Source organism: Mustela lutreola, chromosome 8 (genome assembly GCF_030435805.1).
Source record: "Mustela lutreola isolate mMusLut2 chromosome 8, mMusLut2.pri, whole genome shotgun sequence".
Lineage (NCBI taxonomy): Eukaryota > Metazoa > Chordata > Mammalia > Carnivora > Mustelidae > Mustela > Mustela lutreola.
This window is the reverse complement of record NC_081297.1, coordinates 60426414-60446890: the sequence shown is the minus strand read 5'-3', so window position 1 is coordinate 60446890 and position 20477 is coordinate 60426414. Positions and strand designations below refer to the sequence as shown.

Here is a 20477-nt window from a genome sequence, read left to right as displayed (position 1 = left end):
TCCTTTGGTTCAGTGGCATGGGTAGGGATTTAAGGACAGAAATCCTCATTCCAATGTCCTTTCTCATTTCATTATACTGCATGAATCCACTCTACTGTATCCACATGATAGAATATGTACCTTGACCTTTGTAGTCCAGTATGGCAGCTGCTAGTCACATGCAGTGCTTTAAATTTAAATAAATTAAAATGAAGTAAAATTTAGAATTTAGTTCCTTGGTCACATAGGCCATATTTCAAATGTTCAGTAGTCACATGTGGCAAGTGGTTTCTCTATCGGACAGAGCAGATACAGAACACTTCAACGAATGCGGTTAAGTTCTAGACAGAGCAAGTGCTTCTCTAGATGAGAAAAAAAATGGTGTAGCCAAGTGGGGGGGGGCATAGGCTCTAGAGTCAACAGATTTGGGCTTGAAACCTACCTTTCTCACAATTAATTGTATGGTCTGAGATAAGTTATTTACCTTCCTCAAGTCTCAATTCACTGGTTTGAAGCATGAGGACGAGTTAAGATTTTCCCTCAAAGTGTTATTGTAAGAGTCAAACAACAGAATTCCAGAAAATTGATAAGCACTAGGCAGAAGTTGGTTATTATTATACACATTCTAGTTTTAAGAAAATGCCTAAATTTTATTTGAAAACAGGATAAAGATGGTGCATACATATTTGATTTACTGGCGTGATAAAATAAACCAGGTTGGTGTGGGAGCTTCCCCATTGCACGTATGGTAAAAATGTTACCCAGGGATCCCATTTGTGCATATATTTGCTACCCCATTCCTAATGGTTCATCCTTAAATTCCTGGGGCTCAGCTTAGGGCCTCTCGTAAGGCAGTTTTACGCAGCTGACTGAAATGAAGGGAGAGATGACAGGAGAGAGAAAAGACGATGGTGAGATACTGTGTTTTTTTCTAGCTCATCACATCTTTCATCACACCACAAAGCCCCAGTCCCATGTTAAGGAGCTAAGGTGACCAGTCTTACTGGTTTTCCTAGTGTAGGACTTTCACCGCTTTAGAAGTTAAGTCCTATATTCTGGGAAACTCTTAGGCCCAGGCAAACCAGGAAGGTTAGTCATCAGACTATGTTTAGCCTGAAGGAGAATCTGATTGTAAAGTCAATTTCAAGGTTTGTCTACTTCTATAGCCTAATATTACTTTAATATGAGCAATAAGCATTCATTTTATAGTTAAGTAAGAACATGAGGTTCAGCCCCCAAATGATGAAGCCTTAATAGATACCAGAGTCTCTCTCATTTTGTTGGGAGAGGGGCAAGGAAATGGGCTGGTAGTCAGGGGAGGGCTGGGACTGGAGAAGGAGCAGAAGGACCCAATAGAAAATTTGCCTGCTGCTCAGTTTCCATATTTTATTCCATCGCATGATTTCTCTTAACCATAACGGTCATTGAAAGACTTTGAGGTAAGAAAAGGACGAGATTAAGGCTTGATGTCCTTAGGAGCATGCCCTGGGAGCTGCAAGTTCAAGGTTGTGATCCCAGTTCTATAATGAATTACTTGTTGGACTTTGAATAAATGCCTTAATTTTCCAGGAATTTGTTTTCCTCTTTGGAAGATGAAGGGAAAAATGTGCCAAACTGATCCTGAAACTCTTCCTAAACCAAATACTTAGGATTTAATGAGAACATCTCACTCAATGTTTTCTTTCTGACTACTGACTAGTGAAAGCCTATGTGGCGCTATCACAGGAGTGTGCTGCCATCTCGTGGTATTTTCGGTTGTCTGCATGCATTAGTTTGGAAAATTTCTGATTTAATACAATATTTTAATATTATTTTCCCTTAAAGGAATACAGACATTTGCTTAACATTTAAAAACTTTAGAATTTTCTATTCTTGAGCTTGTTTCTACTGATTACTCTGTAAGCATGCATACACACATAAGGAGGGCACGTGATGTATTGAGCACTGGTGTTATATGCAACTGATGAATCACAGAACTCTACCACTGAAATTAATGATACACTATATGTTAATTAACTGCATTCAAATAAAATAAAAATAAAACAATAATGGACAGAATTAACATGTATTGAGTGCCTTTTATGCAATGAGCACTTATATAGAGACAGTGCAAATATTGCTTTAGAAATATAGGTACTATAGCCAAACTATGGAAAGAACCTAAATGTATATCAACAGATGAATGTATAAAGAAGATGTGGTATATATACACAATGGAATACTATGCAGCCATCAAAAGAAATTAAATCTTGCCATTTGCGACAACATGGATGGAGCTAGAGCGTATCATGCTTAGTGAAATAAGTCAAGCGGAGAAAGACAACTATCATATGATCTCCCTGACATGAGGAAGTGGTGATGCAACATGAGGGCTTAAGTGGGTAGGAGAAGAATCAATGAAACAAGATGGGATTGGGAGGGAGACAAACCATAAGTGACTCTTAATCTCACAAAACAAACTGAGGGTTGTTGGGGGGAGGGGGCTTGGGAGAAGGGGGGTGGGGTTATGGACATTGGGGGGGGGTGTGTGCTTTGGTGAGTGCTGTGGGGTGTGTGGACCTGGCGATTCACGGACCTGTACCCCTGGGGATAAAAATATATGTTTATAAAATATTAAAAATTAAAAAAAAAGGAATATAGGTACTATATTTATGCATATCAGTTTTATCTCATATCTTTCTTCTTCAATGTCAAAAAGCTGAAGTAGGGCTCTGGAAAAGAAAGAACAGTGTAGCTGCCCCTTTCATGTTTGGGTCTTGGTGGTTGGAGCCCCAGTGGCCTCTTTCAGACGAAAAGACACTGGCCAGTGTTTTGCTCCATATAAAGTCACCATGTCTTATAAAATGCTGCATTTTGGGCAAAATTGGCTGTTTTCTGTCAAGAACAGTTGGTTGATTTGTGTGAGGAAGTTTTTGACTTTGGAAGGCTGCTGTCCACTTAATGGTTTATCCAGGAATGTAGTGAAATTACTCCTCCAGACTGTAACACAAAGGAAAAATAAGTGGTAAATGAGATTTTGAGATTAGTCAGGAGGCAAAGTTTAGGATTGGCTGATGTCACTTTATTCTAAGTGGTATCACACGTGGAACTATTGGGATTTCATCAAGATCAAAAGCTTTTGCCCAGCAAAGGAAACAGTTAACAAAACCAAAAGACAACTGACAGAATGGGAGAAAATATTTGCAAACGACATATCAGATAAAGGGCTAGTGTCCAAAATCTATAAAGAACTTAGCAAACTCAACACCCAAAGAACAAATAATCCAATCAAGAAATGGGCAGAAGACATGAACAGACATTTCTGCAAAGAAGACATCCAGATGGCCAACAGACACATGAAAAAGTGCTCCACATCACTCAGCATCAGGGAAATACAAATCAAAACCACAATGAGATACCACCTCATACCAGTCAGAATGTCTAAAATTAACAAGTCAGGAAATGACAGATGTTGGCGAGGATGTGGAGAAAGGGGAACCCTCCTACACTGTTGGTGGGAATGCAAGCTGGTGCAACAGCTCTAGAAAACAGCATGGAGGTTCCTCAAAAAGTTGAAAATAGAGCTACCCTACGACCCAGCAATTGCATTACTCTGTATTTACCCTAAAGATACAAATGTAGTGATCCAAAGGGGCACATGCACCTGAATGGTTACAGCAACAGTATGTATATGTATATATGTATATATATATAATGTTTCTTTCCATAGTTTGGCTATTGTGGACATATATATATATGTGTATGTATATGTATATATGTATATATATATAATGTTTCATACACATATATATATGTGTGTATGTATATGTATATATGTATATATGTGTATATATATATAATGGAATACTATGGAGCCATCAAAAGAAATGAAATCTTGCCATTTGCAATGACGTGGATGGAACTAGAGGGTATTAAGCTTAGTGAAATAAATCAATTGGAGAAAGACAACTATCATATGATCTCCCTGATATGAGGAAGTTGAGAGGCAACATGGAGGGCTTGAGGGGTAGGAAAGATTAAATGAAACAAGATGGTATTGGGAGGGAGACAAACCATAAGAGACTCTTAATCTCACAAAACAAACTGAGGGTTGCCGGGGAAGGGGGGTAGTTAGGGTGGTTGGGTTATGGACATTGGGGAAGGTATGTGTTATGGTGAGTCCTGTGAAGTGTATAAACCTGGTGATTCACAGACCTGTACCCCTGGGGCTAATAATACATTATATGTTAATTAAAAATAATTAAACAATAAATTGATACTTATGTCACTAAAATCTTATATCTTTATCAATTTATCCTCTCTTCCATCCATAGGGTTTTGCTTTTGCTATTTATGTTCAGATCAATAGAGAATACATAATATACTTAGCATAATTAACAGCTTATGAAAATTATATCCTTCCATTTATATTATTTAATTTCTTTTCACCATTCATTATTGTTTGCAAGATATACACATCCTGGGGCGCCTGGGTGGCTCAGTGGGTTAAAGCCTCTGCCTTTGGCTCAGTTCATGATCCCAGGGTCCTGGGATGGAGCCCTTTGTTGGGCTCTCAGCTCAGCGGGGAGCCTGCTTCTCTTCCTCTGTCTCTCTGCCTGCCTCTCTGCCTACTTGTGATCTCTGTCTGTCAAATAAATAAATAACAAATCTTAAAAAAAAAAGACATATACACCCTAATATACATAAATAGATGTATACACACACATATATTTATTCATTATAAAGCAATAGCATATAGATCAATACATCACTTATCCAACCTCATATTGATTACAATTTTATTTTCATTTTTTATTAAAAATGGAATTATGTTCACATATATGTCTGCTGTGCCCATGCCTGACAGCTTATTTGGGGTGCTTTATGCCTAGAAGTGGAATTGCTGGGTCATACAATGTATGTATTTTCCATTTTCTTAGGTATTCATCAATGGTTGTCCAGGTAGGTTGTGACAGTTTACACTGTTTGAGAACTTTCATTTTTTTCTTGAGTCTCATCTGCCAGTTTGATGGGTGTGAAAAAGTAAGGATTTTAATACCTACCTGATTACTTGTGATATTGAGTGCAATTTAAAATTTTTAAGTTTCATCTTATGTGAATTGACTATTATCCTTAACCCACTATCTGTTTAGTTGTGTTTTTTTCTTATAAATTTATTTGAAATAATTATGTATTCTGGATACTAATCCTTTGGTGATTGTGGTCATTGTAAACATTTTCTCTCAGCTTGTTGGTTGTCTTTGAATGCTGTTATAGTTTATTTTGTCATGTAGATTTTTTAAAGATTTAATTGTAGTCAAAATCATTCACTTTTAAGTAGAGTCTTAAGGATAGAAACCTTATTCTGACTTTGAAAGTGCATTTACTAACTAAAGGAACTCATGGCTAGATATTTCCAAATATCCAAATTCTTCTTTCTTTCTGGCTGGGCTTTAAGAAGATTTTTTTAATGTGCAAATATCTTCAGGGTGGTTTTTTTTTTTTTTTTTTAACTAAGAATAACTTGGCTATGGCTCAGCCAGTAGAAAAGAGAAAGGAGGAGTCTGCAGTCTTTGTTTGGTGAAGTTAGAAAACAGAGTCCTCAACAGGCAGCTCCACTGGTTTGGAATTCCAGATCAACACTATCCTATTCCTTTAAAATTTTAATTTTAATTTTTAATTTTTTTTTTTAGAAAAACAGGATAGCATTTTGAGTAGATTTGAGTCTTAATGTGTGTGTATGTATGAATTTCAGGTTTTATATGGATTTCCCCCAATTTAATGTTACTCTTACTTATTAGGAGTCGAGTATACTCATTTGGCAACCTCACTGATTCCAATTTTGACTTTGTTAATGTTTCAATTATTTCTAAGCAGTCTCATTTTTATTAGATTACAGGTTTGAGGGCACCTGGGTGGCTCAGTTGGCTAAGTGTCTGGCTCAGGTTGCGATCTTGAGGTCCTGGGATTGAACCCCATGTCAGGCTCCCCACTCTGTGGTGAGTCGGCTTCTCTCCCTCTCTCTCTGCCCCTCCCCCTTCCACTCATGCTCTCCCTCTCTCTTTCAAATTAATAAGTTAAATTTTAGGAAAAAATAAATACTCAAGTCATTCTTTCCCATCTTTTTTTCCAGTCACATGTGCTGAGTCAAATATGAAGCATTCAGTAGCATGTAACTAAAGACTCACTGAAAGTAGCTGAAAATTTAAGGGTCTATTATTTCATATAACAAGGTTGCTGGAGATACCTTGATTCTAGGATGGGTTCAGTGGAACAAGAACCATATCCCTCTGTTCTGCCATCCTCACAGGTCAGCAATGTCATTTATGGTCACATGATGAAAATTAACACTTCCAGGTGTTAATTTATTATTTTATCTAAAGGAAGAAATTAATTCTCTATTTTCTAGGCCTTTAAAAAACAGGTTCTTTTTAATAAAAATTTCTAAATACACAGACAGTAATTAAATAGAAAAATTGTAAAATCTACATCTCTATACTCATCATGCTAGTTTGGTAGTTAATATTTCAATTCCTTTTATGCCTAAATGAATCACTAATAATTCATTATGTCACTTAACATTCTTACAATAAAAATCCCTGATTTTTTGAAATATGTAATTGTGAGTGCCTTGTTAAAACCAAGAGTAGCGGCACCTGGGTTTCTCAGTGGGTTAAGGCCTCTGCCTTCGGCTTGGGTCATGATCCCAGCATCCTGGGATCGAGCCCCACATCCTGGGATCAAGCCCCGCATCGGGCTCTCTGCTCAGCAGGGAGCCTGATTCCTCCTCTCTCTCTCTCTCTGCCTGCCTCTCTGCCTACTTGTGATCTCTATCTGTCAAATAAGTAAATAAAATCTTTTAAAAAAAAAAGGGTAAATCAAAGAACACTCATCATATTTGGTTGTATGTCAGTTTTTTAAAAAGCAAAGATCAGTTGAGCACTTTTTTCCATGATATTGATTTGTTGTTGAGGCCAGGCTCATTTTTGTGTGAAACGACCCATGTGGATATGTCTTATTATTTCATTGGGGTGGTAGTTAACTTTTCTTTGGCTTTTTGTGTTTCTTGCAAACTGGAATTTAGAACTAAAGGCTCAATTCAATTTAAACTTTTTTGGCAAGAATACTACAGAGATATATTCCTCTTACATCCCATTACAGATATATCAGGTTAAGTCGTACCCCACTAGGGATACAAAATTTTACCATTGGATAAAAGTGATTTTCAGCTGATCTTGCCAATGCAAAATTATATGGAGGGTTTTTATCCCCATTTACAACCACAAATAATTTAGGTATGATTTTTTTTTTTTGATTTTTTGATACCATGTGAATATCTAGTTCTATTTCATTCTTTATATCTAGTTCTATTTCATTCTTTCAGTTAATTGCATTAGTATGCACTGATGACTCTTGTTATTAAGGTCCCCTACATTTATTAGCTGCTATTTTTTTGATAACATAGTTTTTTTTCTGAAGTAGAGTTATTATCAGAAAAAAATGTTTAATGTTTTTTCCTTTAATTGTTAATTTTCAGCACAATAATATGCATACACCCCTCTATGAAACTGAGAAAAACTTTTCCAGTAATAGTGTGAATTTCCTTTTTAAGTCTTATTAGACAGAGTTGTATCATATGCTAAGAATAAACCAATCACTGTCAAATGAAATTACAAATGATCACAATTGGCTTGAAATAATGAAATTTTTACATCAAGAAATCACCTCTGGAAGGCTAGCTGTTCTATGGAAGGCCCCATAAAGTACAAGTGGTTATCCAATAATTGGAAAAAAAAAAGGAAGAAAGATAAGAATAGCTGGCAAGTGGGTAATCAAGAGTGGTGTGTCAATTAGTTTTGGCAGAAGCAGGGTGGGTTGACCATTTTAATTTTAATTAATTCCCGGAAAATTAAAAAGTTGAAAACCTCCTTTTCTCATTTTGATAGAACTTTCTATTAAGATGGTTATGATATTTCTTAACATTCAAAACATCTTTCTTTCTTAAAAAATTATTTTTATTAACATATAATATATTATTTGTCCCAGGGGTACAGGTCTGTGAATAATCAGGCTGACACATTTCATAGCACTCACCATAGCACATTCCCTCCCCAATGTCCATAACCCAACCATCCTCTCCCTAATCCCCCACCCTCCAGCAACCCTCAGTTTGTTTTGTGAGATTAAGAGTCTCTTATGGTTTGTCTCCCTCCTGATCCCATCTTGTTTAATTTTTTTTTTCCCTACCTCCCACACCTCCCACCTCTCAAATTCCTCATATCAGAGAGATCATATGATAATTGCCTTTCTCTGATTGACTTATTTCATTCAGCATACTACCCTCTAGTTCCATCCATGTCATTGCAAATGGCAAGATTTCATTTCTTCAACACATCCTTCTGAATTCCATTTATTTTCTGCATCTGGTAACTTATATATTTTTGAGGTTTATGTGACAGAATCAGTGACAGTGTAATAAAATCCTTATGCAGTTGTAATTTGTGTAGGGGAATTAACTTTCTAGGGTTAATAGTTAAGGTTAAAGCAGGTAATTTTGACTTAGTAATTGCTAAATGACAACATATTGGACATCAAATATTGAGTCTTATGAGACATATTATTTAATAAACCTTTTTTGCTCACTATTTTTTATATGGATGAATTAATTTATTTTTTCCTTCTTTTTCTTATCTTCACTCTAGCAGTTCTGGAACCTGTTCTAGTCATACCTAAATTAGGTATTTAAAAATGCTGAAATGGTAAGGTGTTTGATTATGTCTTTTTTAATCAGTTCAAAAATAATTCAATGCTAACATATTAAAAAAACTATTTCCAATAGCTTATGTGAATAACATATTGACAGACCAAAAAGCCCTGTATGTCTCATGGTTGGATAACAGTGGTTCTCTTTTTCAGTTACAGGTTTTATACTAAAAGTTAATATAAAATAAAAACATTGGTAGTTACAAAAAAAAATCACTAAACCTGGATATGTTTACGTGGCACCAAGACAAAAGGATAAAAAAAAATTACTTCAGAATTAATTAATTCAAATTTCATTAAAAAATAATTACTAACCCCACATAACTTGAATGTAATAAACCCCAATGGGAAGGCTCTTGGCTTGTTTGTTAAGGATACCTTCATTGTAAATGCAGTGTGAATTAGTTCTGCTAAACTTCTTAAACAATGCTCTGATTTATGGGCTATAATATTATATAATTTTTTTCCTTCAGTAGTGAGTTCTTCAACTAAGATTCCTTTAGTATCCATTTAATATCTATAATAATCCCAAACCTAAAAAAATGAAAACAGGTGTTTTTTTAAAAAAAAATCTAAAGTCCATTAACTTCAGCTTTCAGTCAAGATAAAGTAACAAGAGCCTTTCACCTGAAACAGCCAAAATACTCAGACAAATTCTTTGAAACAATTCTTTTTAATGTGTAAGGAAACAAAGTGGTCCCTGAGACAAAGTGAATTTTACAAGATTGCCCCAGTTTACTGGCTTGAGAGAGCTTTAAGCTCATGGTGCAGGAAGAAGAAACTGAGGCAGAACCTGGTGGGTTCAATGAGTTAAAGATAGAGCTGAGAGTTCAGATAAACTAAGGACAGAGTTTGTAGGACAGAGTACTAGAAAGATGAGAAAAGCACAGAGAGATTCTCCAGATACATGCAGAGTAATCAAGAGAATATTGATTAGCATATGCATATGGAAAAAATATCCAATAGGATTTTCAGAAGTAGTACTCAGTATTAAACAGTACTGGCATAGTGCCTGTTCACATGAGGACTCATAGTTAATGGGGCATTGCTTAGAATACTTAGGAAGGTCTTCATATAGTAGTGGAGAATAATTAGCCAGACTGAACATGGTTTTGAACTTAACAGCAAAATCACAAAAACAAGACTAAATACATCCTAGATAAAAGCTCAAGAATATTTATAGTAATTAAAAAATATCCAGCATTGGGGCACCTGGGTGGCTCAGCAGGTTAAGCCTCTGCCTTCGGCTCAGGTTATGATCTCAGGGTCCTGGGATCGAGCCCTGCATCAGGCTCTCTGCTCAGCAGGGAGAAGCTCAGCCTGCTTCTCCCTCTCCCTCTGCCTGCCTCTCTGCCTCCTTGTGATCTCTCTCTCTCTGTGTCAAATAAATAAAATATTTGCAAAAAAAAAATCCAGCATCAAGTAAGAAATTAAGAGATATATAAAGGAGGAGAAAGAATGACCCATAATGAGACTAATCAATCAACAGAAACTTATACAGAACTAAGATAGATGTTGCAATTAGTAGACAAGGACATTGCAATTATAACTGAATTCTATATATTCTAAAAGTTATGGAGGAACATGGAATGTTTTTAAAAGACCCAAATCAAACTTCTAAAGATAAGAACTACAATATCTATGATAAGAAATACACTGGATGAGATTAACAGCATATTATACATGATAAAAGAAAGATTAGGGAATTTAAAAACATAGCAATAGAAGATATACACAAAGAGAAAATATTTTTTAAATTGAAAAGGTCATCAATAATATGTAGGACAGCTTTAAGTGCTTAGGATATATGTAATTTGAGTCCCCGAGGAACGAGGAGCAGGCAAGAACAAGATTTAAAAAAACAGTGTCTTAGAATTATATAAATTTGGTGAAAACTAGAAACTCACATCTTTAAGATTTCTAACAAACTCTAAGCATAAAAACATGAAGAAACTTATACTGAGAAATATCATGATCGTTATTGTTCACCACCACTGATAATAGAAATATCTTAAAAACAGAAAGAAAAAAACCTTACATTACACATGGAGGCACAAACATAAGAATGACAGTGGATTTCTTACGGGAACAAATGCAAGTGAGAATACAGTGGAGAAAAGTCTTTTAAAGTGTCAAATGAAAAACATTATCAACCTAAAATTCAATGTCCAGTGAAAATATATTTCAAGAAAGGAAGGTGAAGGTCAAGTCAAGATGGCAGAGGAATAGGAGGCTGAGAAGACATCAGGTAGCAGGAGATCAGCTAGATAGTTTATCAAACCATTCCAAACACCTACAAATCCAACAGGAGGTTGAGGAGAAGAAGAGCAGCAATTCTAGAAATAGAAAATTGACCACTTTCTGAAAGGTAAGACCTGCTGAGAAGTGAATCCAAAGCGACAGGAAGATAAACCATGGTGGGGAGGGGCTGGCTCCCAGCAAGCAGTGGAGCAATGGAGCACAAAATCAGAACTTTTAGAAGTCTGCTTCACTGAGGGACATCTTTCCAGAGGCTAAGTGGGGGTGGACCCCTCATGGGGACAGCATGATCTCAGGTCCCATGGGGTCACAGAAGGATTGGGGGTGTCTTAGTGTCACAGAGCTTGCAGGTATCAGAGTGGGGAAGACAACTAAAGAGACAGAGCTGAGGAGTGAGCTCTCAACCTGGGGTTACCTTAAACTGTGATCTGTGGCACAGTCAGACCACTGCTTTTGGAGCAGGGACCCCACAAGTGGTAGATTTGGGGAGACCCCCCCCCCCCAGGAAGAGCAGCAGGATCTTCTGGGTTTGGAGACTCTGAACAGGGCTGTATGCCAGAGACAGAGACGCTGGTCACGGGCTGGGTGAGCTCAGCACATGGCCAGAGGCCAGGGAGATGGGAGTGATTGAGTGCTTTTCTCCGAGGGTGCACTGAGGAGTGGAGAGCGCATCCCGAGCTCTTGGCTCCTCTGGGCTGGAGATTGGGAGGCCACCATTTTCATTCCCATCCTCTAGAACTCTATGGAAAGCATTTAGGGAACAAAAGCTCCCGAGAGTGAGCCTGAGCAAACTACTTATCCTGGCCCCTGGTAAGGGTGGTGCAATTCTGCCTTGGGCATAGACACATGAGAATCACTACAACAGGTCCCCTCCCCCAGAAGATCAGCAAGAAATCCAGCCAAGACCAAGCTCACACATCAAAGAGAACAGCGGAATTCCAGAGGAAGAGAAAGCAAAGCATGGAATTCATGGCTTTCTCCCCATGATTCTTTAATCTTGCAAAATGGGTATGTGCATACAAATGTTTATAGCAGCAATGTCCACAATAATCAAACTATGGAAAGAACCTAGATGTCCATCAATAGATGAATGGATAAAGAAAATGTGGTATATATAAACAATGGAATACTATCAGTCATCAAAAGAATTGAAATCTTGCCATTTGCAACGACATGGATAGAACTAGAGGGTATCATGCTTAGTGAAATAAGTCAATCAGAGAAAAACAATTATCATATGATTTCCCTGATATGAGGAAGCTGAGAGGCAACATGGGGGGCTTAGGTGGTAGGAATGGAAGAAATGAAAGAAGGTGGGATTGGGAAGGAGATAAACCATAAGAAACTCTTAATCTTACAAAAAAACTGAGGGTTGCTGGGGGGAGGGGTTAGGGTTAGGGTGGTTAGGGCTGTGGACATTGGGGAAGGTATGTGTTATGGTGAGTGCTGTGAAGTGTGTAAACCTGGTGACTCACAGACCTGTACCCCTGGGGCTAATAATACATTACATGTTAATAAAAAAATTATAAAAAAAGGAAGAAAAAAAATGAAGGTGAAATAATAATAGCTACAAACATGCAGCTGCTGAATACTATCACCGATAGATCCACACTAGAAGAGGTGTTAAAGAAAATCCTTTCAACAGAAGGATAATGATTCCAGAGAGAAATATGGATCTTTACAAAAGGATAAAAGCCCAAAACAAATAGGAATTACATGGGTAAATATGTTATAATTTTCTTATTGTTTAAATATATTTTAAAATAATTGTTTAAATAAAAAGATTATAATGTATGGCCAAATTTATAACATGTATGAGAGAAATGTATAACTAGGAGGAGAGAAATAAAAGTAGATTTTATAAAATTGTTTTAATATGCACAAATTGGTATAGTATTACTTGAAGATAGAATCTGGTAAGTTTATAATGTATACTGTAAATCTGAAAGCAACCACTGACATAACAAAACAAAAAGTTACAGTTCATAAGTAAATAAAGGGGGCAAATTTAACAATAAAAATACTCAATCCATAATAAAGCAGAAACAAATATGGGACAAAAGTCAGATGGGTTGAGTAGAAAATAAATAGCAAGATGGTTGACTTTCCAAATAGTCGCATGAAAGTAGAGCATCTTGTAAGGAAAACCGAATCTCATGACAATTTTACAATAAATTTAGATGACAAAGTATGGCTATCATTCTTTAAATACAAGAAGGTGGGAAAAAACCACCAATAACCTCAAGGAATATTACTTGCCACGGTGTGGGAAAAAAACAAATGCAGAAATGGAATTTCTAATAGCTATAAGGAAAAAAAATTCAAAATAGCCAACAGATAATCACTTGGAAGTTTTCCTCATTCTAACAGGGAGTATATGCCAGGGACCTGTGGTAAAGCCTTTCAAAAAGGACTAATGAGACTCCATCTCAGGACACAGCCCTATGTTGACATGATCCCAATTCTTCACCCCTCCCTTTGACATACTCCATGCTTTGCAGTTGTGTGCTTTTCCACTTAGGCCCCATGCCTTGATTCATGCATGTCACTCACCTTTGCCAAAGGGATTACTACACTGAAAAGTGCAGCTGCATTTGTTTTCACTTTTTTCTCTCAACCATTACTGTAAGACATGCCCAATGTTGCCTGCTGGCAGACAGGAAACATACAGCGAAGAGACAAGCTGCCCCAGTCATCCAGCTAAGGCAATCTTCAACCAACCAGCAGTCCAGACTGCGTAGCCAGGATCAACTGAATTGCCTAGCTGATGATTCCAGTCACTTGAGGCTATATGACACTAGAGTTATGTGTTTCCTTTTTATACCATATTTTTGCAATAACTAGATGATAAGTATGCCAAAGAAAATTTTATTTAAACATTTTATCTTGTGCATTACATTCTGTGTTTGATAACCAAAATTCATTATAAGGCATACTAAGAATGGGTATAGTTCTACATATTTATTTCCTTAAAGCTCATTACTTTTTCATTACTTCTTATATTTCATTGAAATGGGTACCTTCTTATATCTGGATCCACAAACTTGCAATCTACCTAGAACCAAGTTTTATTCCACCAGAGGCAACAAGGCCTTGAGATAATTGTCATTTATACTCAAATAGTCACACTTATTAGTAGACTTATGCTTATTTATTTTAATTATGAATACACTAGTAACATTGTAATATATTTTATAGTATAATATGCAAAATAAAAACCACCTAGCAAAGAGTAAGATATGGTAAGAAAATAGGGACAATGAACTGAGACAATATAAGATTATGAGCTGTCATGTAAAAGCATCAGCAGATAAATTCAGTTTTACTGTAGAAGACAGAAATTAAATGATGAATGGAAATTATGTAAAATATATTATCTCAACCTTAAAACAAGGTTTTTTAAAGACCCAGAGATGCTTCAAGGAGAGTAATAGGAGTAAATGTAATTTCTTCTCTTTGTCTCTTCTATATGGTCCTCATGGGATCGAGGTGGAGCCTGCCATTGTTATCATCCCATAATTGACTTATTTTTTTTTGTAAATATAAAGTTTATTTAGCATAGTGTTTAGAAAAATAAGTTCACATCATTTCAGAAAACAAATAAAACACTTAAATGTCCAGGCATAAACCCCTATTACAGTACAACATATATACTTTAGATCTCTTTGGTTGGGTAATTAAGCACAGAAATGTTCTGGGACATGCTCTGTGTGCCATCACCTAGCAGTGCAGTAGAGACTCTGTTACCCCACCCCGTGACATACATTCTGAATAGATTTTCTCTTTGTGTAAGGCACAGTAAAACCATATTGAGTATATAACCGGTCTCCTCTAAACATACAGTACATGCAACAAAAGAACAAAAATTGAGAACCCTGAAAGCCAAAAGAGTCACATGCTACATAATTTTGATTAATAAAGTGCATTGTTGTAATATTAAATTAACATGAAATGTATCAACTAGATACAAAATAACTCTTAGGCTTGACTTATTTTTATCCTCTCTTGGAAGAACACTTTCTACCCAACCATACTATAATAATGAGAGATGCTTTCAGTAGAGCTAACTAAGGGCACCATGACTCCTCTGCTGCATTCCCCAGGCCATGAGGGACTCCACTATTCACTGGTGATTTCGTCTTTGCCTTGCTTAAATTCTCATTCGCCATGATCTCCCTCAGTCCAAGACCTGTGAGATACCCCAGTGCAGGAAAGGGATGCTCATGCAGGGCAGCTCTATAGGCTCAGTTGCATTTTCACTTCAGTTTCTATAAAGAAACATTCATCAGGTTGGAAGGGGCCTCACTAGATCACCTACTTTCTCCTCTTGTCTCTACAAAGGTACAAAATTACAGGAGATTATCAGGAAGAAACTAAGGAAATAAGAAATACTCTTAACTGAAGAATGGAATATTACTAATCTAAAACAGAATAAAACTATGTATTTCAAAACATGACTTTTCCATTTTGTGTGAAATTTTAATTAAAAAAATGTTTAATTTTGACATTGTCTTTCACTTCTGTTACATAGTTTCATAAACATTTTTGGATTTCTAGAATTAAACACAGTAGCTTTTGTATCCTTGCATCTACCATTAGAGAATTGCTCCATAAAAGTAAAGAAAGGAATATTCAGGTCAAAGATATATTTATGCCTATTTCAGTCAAATAACTAGTCATTCTGTGTGCCTTCATGAATAAAACTTATTATTGGCAAAACTTACTTGTTACAAATTACAAAAAGTAATTAGTATGCACTCCTCCCAAAATCATGTCCTTTTACCTGAAGGGCAAATCACAACCTACTGGTTATTTCATAATGAAATGGTAGGAAAAGAAGAATATGAAATGCACTCATACTTTGGGAAAAACCTCCTTTCTGATACTTGTGTATTCCTGTATTTTGGCTGGTGTACACTAGATGGCCCATGGTATTCAGTGACTTTATGAATGAATGAGTTAATACACATTTGTCTAAAAAAAACTATGATCTCAAAACAATGATTTCCTCTTACTGCATACCTGCTGATACAGTTTCATAAAATATAATATAATTTGGTTAATAACAAGGAGAACCAGAATTAAACAGAGAAAATTTTCTGCTAAAATACTGCTAAATATCCAGGTGTATGATGTGAATTTTGTAGTGTCAACAAGGCCTTCTTTCTCTTTTTCTTGTTCTATGGCCCTTTTAATATCTGATGTCTGGTGCCTGAAATTCCCCTATTAAATCTTTATTCCTTTAAACCTAGCTTTACAATATTTAAGTGTAAACACCCTTGTAGAAGTTAAGATGGTCACTTAGTGCTTTTTAAAAAAATATTTAATTAGGACTATTTCAGCGGATTTCCATTTGCCATAGGAGCAGTGGGGTAAAGAAGAGATCTAAGGATCCTACCACTAAACTGCTGCCAGTTTTCTCCTTTTGTGCACTAAGGTGCTAACATTTTTAGAAAAGTTAATATGTGGCAAGGAAGAGGAAGATGGGCTGAGAGCACTAGGAGCTGAGGGATGAGAGCAGAGGATGAAGAAGACTGTCACCTGCCTGAGGGAGGATGAGAGCAGAATATGGTGATTCTACCATATGTGCTAAATCAAAAATAAATACTTCTTAGATCATTTGGTACTTTTGATAAGCCACAAAGCCTGTCCCCAGTGTTGGGTGATTTAAATCATAACTGATTTTAAAATTTGAATAACAAATAACTGTGTCACTGTATTCAAGAAAACAGTTTCCAAAATTATCAGACAAACAATTCAGACTAGTTACCTGTGTGATTCAAAATAATTGTTTAGAAAATTTTAATATGTATATGGTTCTCTGTCTAATTGGAGACATCATAAAATTACTTTCAGAATTGACATTTTTCTTTCCCAACCCCAAATTTTAATCAACAAATTTTTAAAGTTTCTTTTCTTTTTTTTTTTAACACTTGTACAGACAGTTAAGATCAAATTGGCTTCTTGACAGATTTATGCAGATATGTAGAATCCATGGATTTCTCCTGGTAGTGTGTCTGAGCTTTCCCATTTCAAGAAGGTTATGATACATTCTATTTTTCAAGGTTTTTATTTTGGATACAAAATTAAATCTCTTGATAACATAAACTCTCACAGACTATTTAAATATTAACCTCTATTCAGGTCTAATGTCTATTCATGGAATTTTAAATCAGGCTTTAATTAGATCCTTCTATTTTAAATTGGAAACATTATCAAAAATAAAATGAATTTGAGGTGATAATTAAAAATGAGAGTGAACACTTATATATCTGTAAAACCTTCAGATATATTTAACACCATGAACATCAAGTGAAGAGCTAAATAGGTATAAAGAAATAATGCTTTATGCATAGATGTCACTTGTGCTATAATGGAAAGAGCACTGGATTTGGAGAGTCACATTAGAAAACTATGAGTCAGGTAACCTACATATTATGTGCTGATGGGCATCACAACATGCCTTAGATTCAGCTTCTAGAAAAGGACACCTAATACAATTGGGTGGCCAATAGGTGCTGATAGCACAAATTTCAATGTCTTCCACAAGAGAAAAAAGAGATTTATGATAGCGGGAATTAGATGGAAGTTTCAATTTTTACCTTGTCTTGTACCTCTTAGCAGGTTCTTGGCATGAGCGACAAGGGAGCAGGCAACCACTCAGATGTAACTGACTTCATTCTTGTAGGTTTCAGGGTCCGTCTAGAGCTCCACATTCTCCTTTTTCTCCTTTTCCTGCTGGTCTATGGCATGGTCCTTTTGGGGAACATTAGTATGATGGCAATCATTGTAACTGACTCCCAGCTGAACACACCAATGTATTTCGTTCCAGGCAACCTCTCCTTCATTGATCTCTCCTACTCCACTGTTATTGCCCTGAAAACCATGGTCAACTTCCTGTCTGAGAAAAAGACTATCTCCTTTGTAGGTTGTTGGTTCAGCTGTTTCTTTATGCATTTTTTTTTTTTTTAAGGTTACAGAGGCTTTTCTCCTGGCAGCCATGGCCTGTGACTGATTTACCGCCATTTGCAATCCTCTTCTTTACAGTGTCCACATGTCAAAACGCCTTTGCACTCAGCTGGTGGCTGGTTCTTATCTCTGTGGCTGGCTCGGTTCCATCCTCCAAGTCAGCACAACATGCTCAGTGTCTTTCTTTGTTCCCAAGTCATTGATCACTTCTACTCTGATTTTTACCAAATCGAGAAGATCTCCTGTTCCAATCTGTCAATAAGATGGTGTTTTTCAGTTTGGCTGCCTTCATCATTTTGCCTACAATAGTTGTTATTATAGTGTCTTACATGTACATTGTGACCACAGTCTTGAAGTTTCCCTCCAGTGAAGGGAGAAAGAAAGCTTTCTCCACCTGCAGCTCCCATCTGTGAGTGGTAAATTTGAGCCATGGGACTGTCTCCTCTGTGTATCTCACACTTCCAAGCAATCCTGAACTTCATAAAATGGCTTCAGTATTTTACATATTGGTCATACCCATGTTAAACCCTCTGATATATTCTCTAAGAAACAAGGATGTCAAGCAAGCTTTGAGAAAGTCCTTTGGAAGAAAAAAATCTTTATGCTAATTCTACTTTCCTGTGATTTCCCCATTAATGCGCCCTTTCATTGTTTCAGTCTGATTTGCTTTTAATATGGGGTCAAGCCCGAGTGACTTAAGGATCCTTTAAGTTGACAATCCCACAGGGAATTACTTTCATGGAAGGAGAAGTAGCAATCCATCATTTGCTCTTCCTTAGGAGCAGTGCTTACGAGCAGTGTTAAATTTTCAGCATCAGTAACATTTGTAGCCATTCTATCAACAGAAATACACTCCTCACTCTTTGTAGGTATAACCTTATGCTAGAGGGTAAAAGAGGATGTAATTTTAACTTATTTTCCCTGGGCCTATTGAGATGGTAGGCCAAAAATTAGTTTGGTGGGGTCTTAAGCTCAGAATGTAGAATGTCTTATTAGAGAAAGTGTTATTGATAATAGTTTGCTAATCTTTTTTTTTTTTTAAGATTTTATTTATTTATTTGACAGAGAGAGAGAGATCACAAGTAGGCAGAGAGGCAGGCAGAGATAGAGGGGGAAACAGGCTCCCTGCTGAGCAGAGAGTCCTCATATGGGGCCCGATCCCAGAACCCTGAGATCATGACCTGAGCTGAAGGCAGAGGCTTAACACACTGAGCCACCCACGTGCCCCGATAGTTTGCTAATCTTACAATGATTTTTCTTCTGGTGAAGATGAATGGAATCTTCAGTAAATAATAACATTTTATAAAGCTGTTTCTTTTCCTGAGTAGTCAGGTACTTGAGAAGACAAAGCCATCTGGAAAGAAAGTTTGGTATTTTTTTTTTTTCCCTCAATTTTTCTCAACAAGCTCATTGATATGTGTTAAGGAAAGGCCAACCACTTGGGCCAAGTAGGTAGGCTGGGAGTCTGAATAACTTGGTAATACAAATTATTTATGATGTTAGACTTAGTTAATTATCACTTTTACTTAAAATTTAAAGAGTGTAATGATGGAGTACTTCTGGAAATGCCCACTTTATAGTTCAGCTTAAAATCCCCAGTTTAGGTGAGCAACTCAGGTTCCCGGTTTCTGGTGCTTTATGAGCAGGTGTTCAGACTCCATGAGAGCCCAACAGACATTCTCTTAAAGAAGTACTTGGTTTTTGAGGGAGAAAAGGCGTTTCTTCAAAATGTAAGGTTCTTTTTATTTGAAATCTTTTTGGGACCTACCATGGCTCCACTAGGCATATTGATCTGCTATAAAAAGTAGTAGCTTTATTGGACTTCCTAGAGTAGAAGAGGCAAGAAGCATAGCCTGGACCATGTGATAAGTTTATTTTTAAAAATCCAGGTAGGTCAATTGATTTTTCTTGATACCTCTTAGTAAAGATCACAGGAAAGAGTTGCTTTCAACTAGAAAGGCCAGCACTATAGGTTCAATACTCTGTCCTACCTTAAGGGTATATCAATTCCAGCCCCTTGTCATAATTTAGTTTGCAGGAATCTTGAACACCTTTCCTTTCCGTAAGATATCACGCTGTTCCATTACATTGATAACATTATGCTGATTCGATGTAGTGAGAAAGAAGCAGCAACCAATTTAAACTTTTTGGTAAAACATTTGCATGGCAGAGAGTAGGAAATAAATTCAACTAAAATTCTACATCAGTGAAATTTCTAGGGTGTGGGGCATATGAAGAGAGCCCTTCTAAGGTGAAGGATAAGTTTCTGCATTTGGCCCCTCTTAAAACCAGAAAAGAAGCACTGTACCTAGTAGTGTTTTAGAATTTTAGAGACAATTTATTCCTCACTGCATTTCTTACCCTGGTCCATTTACGGAGTGACCTGAAAAGCTGCTAGTTTGGGTGGGAGACAAAACAAGAAAGCTTGGGAATAGGTCCACGCTGCTTGTGCAGACAGCTTTGCTTGCCCCTTGGACCACATGATACAACAGATCCAGTGATGCTTGAAAGGTTAATGGCAGATAGAG

General features: G+C 36.6%; 1 pseudogene; it reads left to right on the top strand.

Annotated features, from left to right (window-relative positions):
• The first annotated feature begins 17613 nt into the window (after positions 1 to 17613).
• Positions 17614 to 18557, top strand: LOC131839757 (olfactory receptor 9K2-like; annotated as a pseudogene).
• The last annotated feature ends 1920 nt before the right edge of the window (positions 18558 to 20477 follow it).